This window comes from Gambusia affinis, linkage group LG11 (assembly GCF_019740435.1).
Source record: "Gambusia affinis linkage group LG11, SWU_Gaff_1.0, whole genome shotgun sequence".
NCBI classification, from domain to species: Eukaryota; Metazoa; Chordata; class Actinopteri; order Cyprinodontiformes; family Poeciliidae; genus Gambusia; species Gambusia affinis.
In genome coordinates this window covers 13,064,119-13,077,316 of record NC_057878.1, presented here as the reverse complement: position 1 = coordinate 13,077,316, position 13,198 = coordinate 13,064,119, and the positions used below count along the sequence as shown (strand labels likewise).

General features: G+C 36.3%; 1 long non-coding RNA gene across 2 annotated transcripts; it reads left to right on the top strand.

Annotated features, from left to right (window-relative positions):
• Positions 1 to 1,626: 1,626 nt before the first annotated feature.
• LOC122839566 lies at positions 1,627 to 13,070 on the top strand. 2 transcript variants are annotated; one of them, XR_006372062.1, is made up of 6 exons: positions 1,627 to 2,110; positions 2,387 to 2,467; positions 4,778 to 5,080; positions 5,466 to 5,571; positions 5,651 to 5,675; positions 8,706 to 13,070. It is a non-coding gene; the product is annotated as an uncharacterized LOC122839566 (long non-coding RNA). The 2 variants fall into 2 exon arrangements; XR_006372063.1 differs by having other exon boundaries at positions 7,150 to 13,070.
• Positions 13,071 to 13,198: the final 128 nt, after the last annotated feature.

Below are 13,198 nucleotides of genomic sequence, written 5' to 3'. Positions count from 1 at the left end.
AACCACAGCATGAGCATTTTTCAGTCAGGTAGAATGGCTTATTTCACAAAACAATAGACAGATCGAGGGAAGTATGCTTTATTGTCAATGAAAGGGGTTCCAACAATTGTCACGTGTACACACACACACACGCAGACGCCCGCACACGTACACACACATTATTGTGACACCCAAGCACAAATACCAAAGGTTTTTCTTTTCATTGGAAAGACTCTGGTACTTAGTTCCGTAATCAGGGGGTTGCCAATTCAAAACCTTGCTCCATCTGTCTCCGTTGTTGAGCCCTTGGGAATAACCCTTCACCCGCCTTGCCTACTGGTGCAGGTCAGAAGGTCAAAAGCCCAGATAGCGGATACTGTGCATGAGAGTTTCCATTCTCAGGGCTTGCCACCATGTGTGAGTGTGTGCATGAATGTCTGAATGTAGTGTGACATACTTTGAGGTCATCTGGACTTGAAAAAGTGATATGCAAGAACAGGCCATTTACCAGTGATAACCACTGAGGTGATTACAGCAAGGTTCTGAAGCTGTTTGTTTGTGCTATGACTATTGTAAAAGATACATAAAGATAGATAGATAAACTGAAAAACTGATTGCACATTTCAACGGCCTCCTGAAAAACCACAAACCACCCCGAGTTTCTCAGCAATCCCACAGTGAGCGAAGTACATGACTGCTCACAAAGCACAAAGAACCTATGTTTCTGTAATCGTACATCTTGACCACATGCCATGCTGACAGGCAGGATAAGATGCCTTACTATTAGAGAAGCTTCCAGGCTTCTCTAATAGTAGACAGAAACATGCTGCCACTACAGAAATGCACTTCCTTGTTGATGTACTACAGAAGACCACCCAAGCCCTGGCTCACTTTTGTTTTCTGTAATGAAGTCTTGAATCTTAAATGTGAAGGGGGGTCTTTGTTAGCATTTTTAATGTTTAGAAACTCCTAAAAAACCTGTATAGTTTTTGAGGTCACAACAGTTTTTCATTTTCTAAAGTTTATTTTACTGTACTGTAGAACCGTTAAGGTTGTGTAAAAGATCACAAGGTGTCTCAGCCTTCAACAAACAGTCACGCAACAGCAGAAGACCTGTACTATTTTTGTCTTTCCTGATACGCTAAGAATACACAGATCATTTGAATCACTTTTCCATTGAAACACCAAGTTGAGCAGTCACTTCCTGCAGAGTATACTTCAGCTAAATCTTTACAAAACAAACCAAACATTTTGACAAATAGAAATAGCTTGACAGAACATAACAAAGCAATGTCTTATTGTGAAATGCAAACCAGTTGTATGGTTTGCATTTCACAATGCAAACCATACCACCGGTAATACCACCGGTAATACCACATGGCATTCATACTTCTTCCTGCTACCAATCTTCTGCGTTTGACTGGTTTCCCACACATTTTGAACGAAACCTTCCTGAACCTGATCGGGAAAATACTAACCTTGCACTGAAACATGCATCACTGAAAATCAGTTGAGTTTCGCCATCAGAAGGATAAGCTCCCGAGACGAGCTTGCATTTTCATTGTTAGATCAAAATAACAAACATATGAACTTTCCCACAGACCAGCTTGTATCGTTTCCATTTTAAGGCACAACCGTGTCAGAAGGTCATTTTATGATGACTTATTTAGGAATGCATTTTTTCAGAATGCCGGCAAAGAGGAAGAAGGAAATAAAAGTGAACTTTGTCCGCTACTCTCATGAAGGTTGCACAAAATGAGCTGTACTGCACAAAGCTTGGAAACACAACAAAACAAAAAAACAAAAAACAAACATAGACTGAGGTGGAAAGAGATGGCCCTCAAAAGACTAAAACCTACCCTAACGCTGACAGAGCAACCTGAAAACTATAAAAGCATATTACTCACACCTCCTACCACGACAGACACCACAGCGCTCACTTCCTGTGTGGAAAGCAATTTTTCTTTTTTTGATTGGGTGTGCGGTTCTGATCAAGAAGAAGAAGAAGAAGTGGCAGCTAAATCAGATGCTGGTGGTGCAAGAAAAAGCAGCTTATATACTAAAATTGTAGAGCAAGACAGCAGAGCTAACAGATAAAGAGGAAATCAGAGAGCTGCTGGACCCTACACAAGTAAGAAAAAGAATGATACAGCTTGTTGTTTGATGGTTAGACAGGATGTTCCTCTGTAAAATAATTTTTAAGTTGAAACATAATTGTTTACTTTAATTACGTGCAATGATTTGAGTGTGTAAACTCTTCTACGCTTTAAATGTAAATAAAAAGTGTTTTAAGTGACAGAGAAAGGTCACTACTGCTTATCTAAACTCTGATTTTTCATAAAAAGATTCTTTAGAAAAATGCTCTAGTGTGAATGTCATGATGCAGTAAAATGCGCTTTGTTTTTAGGTGGGATGATGAATTTCTTAAGATATTGCTGCATCAACTCTTCATTGATAAGTTGCATCTTCTGGATTTTCTGGCCAGCAGGTACAAATTTTTTTTTGAGTGGATCATGAAAGATGATTATATGCGCAATACAGTTTGAAACTTTTAAACGATTAGTTTCTTTGTGTTGTGTTAGTAAGAAGCCTGACTTTCTTGTAATTCTGTAAATTGGTCTTAATTGATAGTTCTCAGAAGTCCATCAAGTTTTTCTTTAGACTTTAGTTTATTTTGAGAACCGATGAGATTCATTGTCCCTCAGTTGATTGACTCTGTGTCAACATAAGCTTAGCTCTTTAAGAGTGACATTGTTGGCACCAAACCTTTGTTTAATGAGTCCAGACGGGTTTGGTTGGATCTTTTGGCTTTGGTTAAGAGATAAACAACACATGTTAATATGAAGGGAGATTGGCTGGTAAGAAAATGGCTGAGGATCCAATTCAAACTCTGTTTCCTGTTAAGTCATTGTTAATACTGATAAATATTGGCAAAGAGCTGGATCATACCTTGACTTAAGGAGATGTATTATGCCTCGATCAGTTATAGTTAAGAGTAAAACCACTTAAACAATAATCTAAAATTTAAAAAATGCACAAATAAAATGTTTTCAAAACACCTTTAGAAAGCAAAAGCAAATATTAATCAAGATGACTTTAAATGATTAAAAGAGAGTCAGGCTCCTTGGAAACTAAATATTTAAATGTAAATGTTTGATAGTCATAGCATGTTTGGTTCTATGTATCTGCTTGTTGTTTTGTTTAAACCGATTTGTTTTACTTTTGCTTCTTTTTCCTACTTCTGTGAATGACTATTACTTCCATATTTTTGTTCTGTCGCAGCTTCGGTTTCTCCTGCCTCCTTCGCACATCATTCTCCTTTTGAGGTTTATGTTCTGTCAGGAAACTTTTGTTTCATTTTTCATGTATCAAGAAGTAGGTCATAGGTTGACTGACACCTCCAACACACTATTTTGTTGTCTGACATAGTGGGAAAGTAAAATAAAGTCAGCCAAGACATCAGGAAGAGAAAGTAGGAGTTTGAAAAGTCTGGTTAATCTTTGGGAAAACTTTAAAGATTCTTAAATGTGCCGTGTTCATGTTTTCAGACATTTTCAGATATTTGGAGGAAAAGTGAGGAGACTTGTGATTCTTGGAACACAATGATAGCTGTGAAGCATATGAGTGAGAGCAGCATGGTGAGGGGCTGCAGGAGGAACTGGCACACTTCATAAAATGAATGGTATCATGAAGAAAGAACAATATGTGAAAATACTGAAGTAACATCTAAAGACACCAGCTAAGAAACTAAAGCTGTAGTGTAAGTGGCTCCTCCTAATGGAAAATGATCCTGAGCAGAAGGCCAAAGTGGTTACAGAGTGATTTAAGGACAACAATGTTAATGCTTTGATGAAACTATAACAAATTCCTGATCTCAAATATATCAAGAATGAAGATGTAGCCCATGAAATTCCTGGGAATTCATGTGATGAAAGATCAGTCACAGTCTCTGCATGTCCAACCTGGTTAAAAGGAGCAAACAAAGGTATTCACTAACGAACCAATGTTCAAGTCATCATTAATCAAAGGTAGCTCCAAACACAACCAGATTTATAGTAAGCCAAACTGAAAAGTTGTAGTTACTCTGAAAAAAATATTTTATTATATGTTCTCCAAATAATATAAGTTTGAACTGTGCTCTTAGGTTGAAAGCAGACAAAGCAACAAAAAGGAAAAACTTTTTACAAGAATACTTTGGAGAGGGTTGGCTAAACATTGAATGTCTGACCCAGGTTTGATCAAGTGATCGTTGTAGAAAACTGAAAAAAGAAACAGCAACAAATAGTAATATACACAAGTACAACAAACTCTTCATCTTAACAGCTGCAGGAGGCGTCCTAAATGGCACTCTGTGCACAGTTCAAGATGTGATGTTTCACACAATGACGTTCATTTCTACGCTCTTTGATGCACCAGCAAGACGGAGAAAATGTGACCCCTATGTGTAAAAATGTGTACCCTAACCCTAACCCTGCTACATTTTAATTTTACATTAACTCATGTTCACTGTGGTTATGGTCAACCCTACGTAGTCTGAGCCGTTATCAGATGAAGTTTTGGTGGTAATCTGTTTGTACGTTTTCATCACCTCTTTTGGTTGGTTTGTTCAACATGGCTTCTCGTTTGTGTTTTTAGATTTGTTTTCCTTTATTATTATTATTATTATTATTATTATTATTATTATTATTATTATTATTATTATTATTATTATTATTATTATTATTATTATTATTATTATTATTATTTCTGAGTAAATGCAATCTAATGACAGCCTTTTCCTTCCTCTTCTTTTGCACAGAAGCCAAAACAATCACGCAGGTGGCAGGCAGCAGAGTGACCCTGAACTGTACTGACTCAGACATAAACATAACCATGGTCACTTGGAAATTTAATGAAAAGAATCTATTTACCTTCAAAAGTTCAAAAGATAAACCTAGGTTCAATGAAAGTGTCCGCCTTAAAGTAGAGATGTCTGATTTAGAAAGTGAGCGATATGCACTCATCATAGGAGAAGCCCAGAAGTTACACGAAGGAAACTACACTTGCAAGATAACTGCAAATTCAGGAGTTTTTGACGAGTTCTGGGAGCTTAAAATTACAGGTCAGTAAAATCTTTTTTTAAATCACCCATTATAATCAGGAACAGGAAAGAACAGAGGTTGAAGTGCATGACTAATTAAAGTTGTTAAACAGTTAAACTATGTTTAAGGGTGTTTTTTCATTCTGGCATTTGGTTCTTTGCTCACCAAAACCTTACAGGAATTTTTCTTTTTTTAATATGCATGATAAATATAGGACTGTCTCACCAAAGCATAATTAGAAATGTTTTTTTTTTAAGAAACCACAGGGTATGAGCACAACCTTTATAAGTATTTAAGGGAAAACAAATGGCATCCCACACACAAACACGCAACAAACTTTTTATAATGACATAAACCAAAAGGAAACTAAAATTAATTGCTGGCCCCTCTGCTTTTCATTCACAGAAAGTAACAACAACAACAACAGACTGATTATCATCATAGCTGCTGTCGCTTCTGTATGTTTCCTAGTATTAATATCTGCTTTGGTGATTCTGACACAAAGAAAAAGGTAAGTTCTTACTGTTGGAGTTTTGATCATGACAACGAGGTCTTCTTGAGCCGAAACTAAATTTCTGTCTCTTTAACAGGAACAAATCGCCTTCAGAAATACGGGTAAATATAACCTTAGAATTTATTGATAAGGTTTTATTCACTTTTAGGAACCAAAGTGTCAAGTACATTGTTTGCTCAATACTTTATGTAATTTAGGAGAAACAGTGACTAAAGGGAGATGGTGTCACTTCATACAATTCCAGTGCAACCTCAACCTGCCGAACAATTTCCTTGTAGTTTTTGTAAGTTTGCAAAAGGAAAACAATATTTGTATCATAGAAGGATAATATATGTTTTCCAGTTGAGAAAAAGAGGAAAATATCAAGCTGAGTGCTTAGAATATATTACAATATAAGGTGGATTTTATATCAGATACTGAGAGATTTTAAGGGCAGATTTCTTCCATTCTTAATCATCTTAGGTCATCAAACCAGCCCTATCAGACCAGGTTATCTGGACAAAAATGCAAAATGTAGATTTCAAATGATAATTGTATCTATAAGTGCAAAGATGCGCTCCTCACCAAGCTGGCCTTGTTAAAATACTACGGGCCTTCTTGTTAAATTATGAAGTCACTATTGAGCATATTTCGCTTTCCACACCTATATCTGATTACTGCCTGAGGTGTAGAATCAAGAAATCCTTTAAATATAACCTGTCTGACAACTGAGAGGAAGTAGGCTAAAAGCTTTTGAATTGCATGGCATCCTGCTCCCACCAAAAGAGATTTAAGGACGGATGTGAAACAAAGCCTTTTTTTTTCTCAACAAACCTAATGATTAGTTTGGATTAGGTTTGCATAAACATCAAACCTTTGAATCTTCTCAGGAAATAGCAGTCTACTATAATTACTTAAACAATGACTCATTCAGGAGATTACAAAAACAGCTCCAGCACTGCTATAGCCTCATCAGCCCAGCTGAAACCACTATTGGCAAGAAAAGAACAAAGAGTACAAAGATCCATCTCAGATTAGCCTGAAAGCATCTCAATGACAACTAAGAATTTTGTGAAATTATTCGGTTGACTGACAAAAGCAATGTAGAACGTTTTGGAAGATGCTATATCTGGTGTAACGCTAGCAAACGTTTCAAAAAGAAAACAGCATGCTGACATTTAAACACAGTGGTTAAATTGTGGAGATCTGTACCTTTTTGCTGCTTTATCATTAATAATTGATGAAAACAAGGATTCTGACTTCTAGCCAAAAATCCATTAGGAGAATATCCAGCTCACTTGTTGACTGAACTGAAACAATTCTGAAAAAAAATCCATGTGCGGTGACGCTAAATGCAGTTGTGTTGTTCGGTCTGGATGCTTCCTATTATAGAAAACCAAGTTGTTGTGGATTGAAAATAAATGTAATCTGAAATAGATTACAGATTACATTTAATCTGTAATTTTAACTACTTAGGTTACCATTGTCTGATTAAAGCATTTGCAAAGGAGAAAATAAGTTTTTCTTGAACACAGAAAGTTGTTTTAAAAAGAACTTCTGAATCATCTGACTTCTGTTTTGTTCCTCTTTTTACAGCAGCAAAAGCAAGGGGAAGATATTTATGAAAACCATTTGGAAATTCAGCGCCACCGAGCTTACCTTAACCAACCCTGATTCTGCTGCTGTTTACACTGCTTTCAATAGAACGTTATTTACATGGGACATGATGTTCTAAATTTACCTTCTTCTTTCAAATGTCCTCTGTGTGCTGGTAGTTATGAGTCTGTGACGAGGAAATATGACAGAGGCAATATTTGTTCTTCCCAGGTCAAACAGAACAGGTTTCAGTATTGCACAGTTTGCTCTTTGTCTTTGCTGCCTTTATACAAATATTTAAATTCACTGGACTTTTAAACAGCTTCTCTTTTCTTCCTAGTAAAAACAGTTTGGATATAAACCACGATCACTGAGTATTTTTGGATTTAACTGAAACTACAGTGTGATTCAAAGGTAGTTCCCAACTTTGTCATATCCCTATTTGGTCATCGGGCGAGAAGCAGTACATCTTGGTCAGGTTGTGAATCTATCACAAAGACCCCAAACCGGGATTCAAACCTAGGACTTTCTTGCAATAATTCAATGGTTGTATCACTGTGCCAGTCTGAAGCCTCCATAAAGCACTGACAAAAACATTATATATTTTTGTTGCATTATTATTTTATGTGATAGACCAACATATTAAAGAGAATTACTGGGATGGAAGGGAAAAAGATAGATGTTTTTCAGTCTGCTGTGCATTTAAATTAAGTTCCACTTAATTTAATCCATATATTTAATCTATCTTAAATATAGATTTCCCAGAGTGATTAATTCCCATAAATCAGTCAGAGGATTGTCTGACTCATTACAGAATGATGAAGACCGAGAACAATGGCATGCATATCAGGACAAACATGTGGAAGAAGATGCTCTGGTCAGATGGAACGAAATTGAAACTTTTCTACCCCAATTTTGGGAAGGAAATTACCACTTCACATCATCCTTTAAACTTGGTATGTGTTGTGGGATTTCAAAAATCGTACAGGACTGAAACGCAGCACACTCTGTAACCTTGATGCAATAACAACTCTTGCCACACTGGAAAATGGAAGACGCCAATGTCCTGCAGCAACATTCCCTCCTAAAGGCCAGTCAAATGAGGCAGTTTATCATATTTGTGCACTACTTTGTGTTGTTCTGTCACATAAATTCCCCCCAAACACATTAAAGGCTGTGACCTAAAATGGTCAAAGGTGGTGAATGCTTTCGCAAATTAATGTGGCGTGTAAAAGAAGGAACCGTTTTAATGAAAAATAGCAAAATGTGCCAAGTTTCCATGTGTGCTGATCAGGCCTCCTTTAACACAGTACAGATAGCATAACAAGGAAATGAGTGGGCATTTCTGTTGAAAGGCGTAATGTGTTACTGTAGCAGATATTAAGAGAGTTCACTGGAAATTATTGAAATAAAAAGTAACTGCCCTTCAAACTGTACCAGTCAAATTATTTTTTGATAGGATTAATTTAATAAATTATATAAATAGAGATCATTCTACCAAGGACTGTGAGAGTCTGTCTGTTTCTAGAATGGGTGCCTTTATGTAATGTCTGCAGGAGGAGATAAACATCCCAAAGTGGAAGCAGAGGCCAGCCGCTTCCAGAGAGCTGGCCTGAGAGAAACACCCAAAGGCTTCCGGTCAAAGTTTGTGACCCAGAGATGATACTGAAACTGCGCTTAAGACTTTACAGGAAGATAGGACATTGCATTGTAAAGAAAAGATAGATAAATATGTGTTTGCTACTGGGTTTGTTGTTTGCTGCTCCCCTAATTAGCAGCTGCTAATCGATGTAATCGGGGTTTTCAAATTACAATAAAAGGAGGAGAAGAAAGAGGGGACATCAGAACTGGTCTGGAGACAGAGATGTGGAGATGTCCCTGGGCAGAGTTCTCCGTTCAATTGTAAGAAATTTAACTGTCTCCTTGTGTTCTTATTTTTGTCCAGCGAGAATGTCAGGTTATAGATCTGACATTTTTAGTTACTTTTTTTTCTACAGTTATGAAATTGAACAAAGTAGCAGCATTAGAATATAGAAAATAGACTGTACACCTATTGTTTTGTTCGGCTATAGCTCTATCTTTCTATATGTCTCTTTTCAAAGGTGTTGGGTGTTAAAAACAACAAAACTGAGGCACGGATCTCTTTTTAGGTCTACTTTTAATTAAAAAGAAAAAAGGAAGCTACAGATACCAAGAGCTACAGCAGAGAATAAGTCAAGCAAAAAAAAAAAAAAAAAAAAAAAGTAAATTTGAGCAACAGAATAAAAATCTAAAAGCTGGAGCAGAATGAAAATTGTACAACAAAATATAATGAGGAACAAAAAATGATTAAAAGTGTTTTTTTTTTCTTCCAGAAGCTAATAAATAAAAAATAAAGAAATGTAAACAATGATATGACTTATTTCTGAAGTACAGAGAAAAAAAGAACACCAACTTTTAAACACTATAAGTAAAAATGTATTTTCTAAACACAGAACACATTTATGAAAAAAGACATGAAAATCACACAACTTTGTCACTTTTAATTACAACCAGAGCTGTAAGGCAGCGGCCCCCAACCACCGGGCCTTGGACCAGTACCAATCCGTGGACCAATTGGTCCCGGGTCGCGCAAGAAATAATTAAATATGTCCGTTCAATTTATTGAGTCTGGAGGAGCTTTTATTTTGAAAATCCTAAACCGGATGCTCTCGGTTAAGTCTTGCGTGCCAACATGCAGCAGAATGAGTAAGAAACAGTGGCATTGTAAATTTACGGAGGGTTGACCGGTCCGCTCTACTAAAAAAAGTTGGGGACCACTGGTGTGGCTCTTAAATAAAAAGAATGTACGGTAACTTTGAGTGTGATGTTTGCACTCCAAGAAAAAGCTAATTATAGTTTATCAGGAATTTTGTCATTGTGACAGATTTATAAGCAGCAGCCACCTGGTTTCAGAAAATCTACATATAATGCTATTTTGATGCACAGACGACAGCCTTTGTCTGTTTTCAGTGTCGACCAACCATGAAAAATGTCTCCTGTTAAATGCAACAGTGTGTCCTTTCTGTGTGTGTCATTTACTGACCTACAAATAACTAACAATTTGGGAGTTTTACATGTGGATTTGAGGCAACGGTTTTGCTGTTTTACTTCCAGCAGTTGGTGTCAGACCATTGTTTTTAAAACTCCTTTTCCCCCTTTATGGTTTAGCTTAGACAGAAAATTTACCTCTTGTACTTAGGGAGGAAAAATACAAATGTTTAAATAAGTTCAGCAGTTTATAATATCCAGAAAGTACCTAACAAGGAATGTGTACACCAAGCTGTTGAAAATGGTACATTCTCCAATTGTTTTAGCATAGAAATAACTCCAGTGTACAACTATAGAAACCCTTAGTAGCTCAGCTGATGAGATGAAATGCAGAGTTGCTATGCAAAAAGTAAGAATAACACACTTAACTTTAAGCATAAACAAATGTTTTAATCGTACACTTCTAAAGCTACATCAACGAACAGCAGGTTATACAAAAATACATAACTTTATGTAATACCAGGTATTGTTCACTTGTTTAAAAATAACTTCTGTCAAACTTTCCTTCATTTGCATTGTTAAGGCACTGTTTATTGCTTTCGGATGCAGATTTTTTAGATATTTGCAAATGAGAAATTTTGTTTGAATTAACATACCAAATTTCAAATCTCTTCCAGAAGGAAAGAAGATATGCAAACTACTATTGTGCTCTCCAGAATCAAGAAAATTAATTTCAAGCTTTGTTGACATCTTTGCTGAGTGCTTTAACTTTGCCACAAACTCTCTGCATGGGAGGAAGAGCTGGGTTTGCAGATTGGGAGTGATCATCTGGGAGGATTCGGTCAAGCAAAGTGCACCAAAGTGTGTCATAGAGTCCACTATTCTAAAAGGAAATTGTACAAAATGTTCCCCTCAATATCTTCAAAATGTGACAAATGTAAGTCAGGATGACTCCCTGACACCTCTGTTCCGGTCATGACCTGAACTCTTCCAATATTGTCGTGACATTTTCAACTTGTTCTCTGAAGTGTATAAGTGCATGTTGGTTCCAGATCCCCAGATTGCATTATTTGGATATTCTCCTTCACTTGGGAACTGTGACGTATGGAATGGTAATAGCCAACAAAGTAATATTAAAATTGTGGAAAACTGACAATGGTCCTCACTTTAAAATGTGGTAATCGGATTTTACTGAGATACTTCATTTGGAGAAATTGTGGTATTATGCTGCAGGCTCCACTAATAAGTTCTGTAGGATCTGGCAGCCGTTTTTGGACCTTCTTTCTCAGACCAACACAGAGCCCAACGCTCACTCAGCCTCTTAGCACGCCACCCATGCCTTCATAGACAGGTAGCGTCATCCTAAAGTCTGTGGTAATCAGTGCAGTATAACCAATTATTTAGATAATTGCCCTGACTTGTTCTTATTTTATTTAATTTTTAGCTATTGTACATTTTTATTTGCATTATTGTCGTATTGGTAAGAGTATATTTCTTCTTATACAGTAATTTGTTATATATATTTGCTTTATACTCTTATGTATGATTCATGTATGTTGTATTTTGAAAACTTAAATTTGATAGCTAGATAGATAGATAAGAGAAAAAAAAACTTCTGCTGATTACATCTAGTTTCTCTAAAGCTTCTGCATGTCTTATACAGCAACAGCATTACTGTAATGTGAAAAGCACTCTATGTTTATACTGGTGAACTTGAGACAGGCACAATCCTGGTATCGCTATCAAGTTTTCATTGCAGGTGCAAACCCAATCAGTGTCTTGCTAAAGCTACGTGAGTATATAGCATCTATTGTTTTATTTATTAGAAGACAAGTCCAAATACTTTACTCTGCATTCTTCAGTGCAGAGTGTAAAAGGTGTCATGGTTCACCAGCATGCTGGTTGACCTGGATGCCATTGCCGACATCAGCAACATTTATGAAAACCGGAACAGCTTTGGTACATTTTCACACTGCAGTGTTATGTCGTTTTGCTTGTGTGTTTAAGAGCTTGTGAGTTAAGTTTGAGTTGGTGTCACTCAATACTATTTTTAGTTTCTGTAGATTCAAACTTTATGCAAAAAATGAGCAAGTTTGATAGTGTGAAAAGCGACACTGACTTCTTATCATAAGTAATGTTTGTAAAACAAAGATAAGGAGACAAACATAGATAAGATTTTTGTGCCAGGGTTTTGAATTTCAGAGTGAGATAAGTGTGAACACACCTAAGGAGAAACCACTCACATAAACTTGCTGTGGTGCAAATACGAGTTTTAAATCCCAGTTCACTTTGAAATCAAAATGGTGAACCAGTATAATATTGTGTTGTTGGTGCAACCTACAACAGGTGCAATCTAGAAAAAGTTGCACCTATTTCCAGGTGCAACCTTTTAACTTTGGCTCTTGATCAATGTTGTTTTAAATCTATTATTTTCTAGTAGGAAGCGTTTGAGCAAAGCTAGGGCAGGTTGAGGCACAGGAAGCTTCAGGCCTACAAAACAACCAGATAAGTCTGAGTCCCTTCATATCAAACTGTGGTTCATCATTTAACACCATATTTAAATAGGAACAAAAAAAGAAAAGAACAGAACAAAAAAAAAGGTTTCTTCTGAAAATGGTCAGATGATTAAGTAAAACAATAAAGGCAGCCAAATTCCAAAGAAACAAAACCCTCAGAAATTTGAAAAACTGATAAAAACACTTTAAAAGACTTCAAGTCCGGGTTCTTGGAAGCCTTATTTGAACAAATGAGTTACAACTCAACACTTTTCTAATAACTCAACGGAATTAATAATAGTTAACGCAAATTCTACAAACGGATACAATAACACTCATTTTACCTTGAGAAAATAAATAATCTGAACCGTTGACATTCTGGGAAGAAAAAAAACAACATACAATTTAAGGATTAAACATGAAAAAAAAAAAACATTTAAAATATGGAACGTAACATACTTCATCAGTGCAACTAACCTGAACAAAGCCTGCAGGAGGTGATGTTGACTAAGTATGAAACTTGCTAATAAGCAGCCTCAAACTAA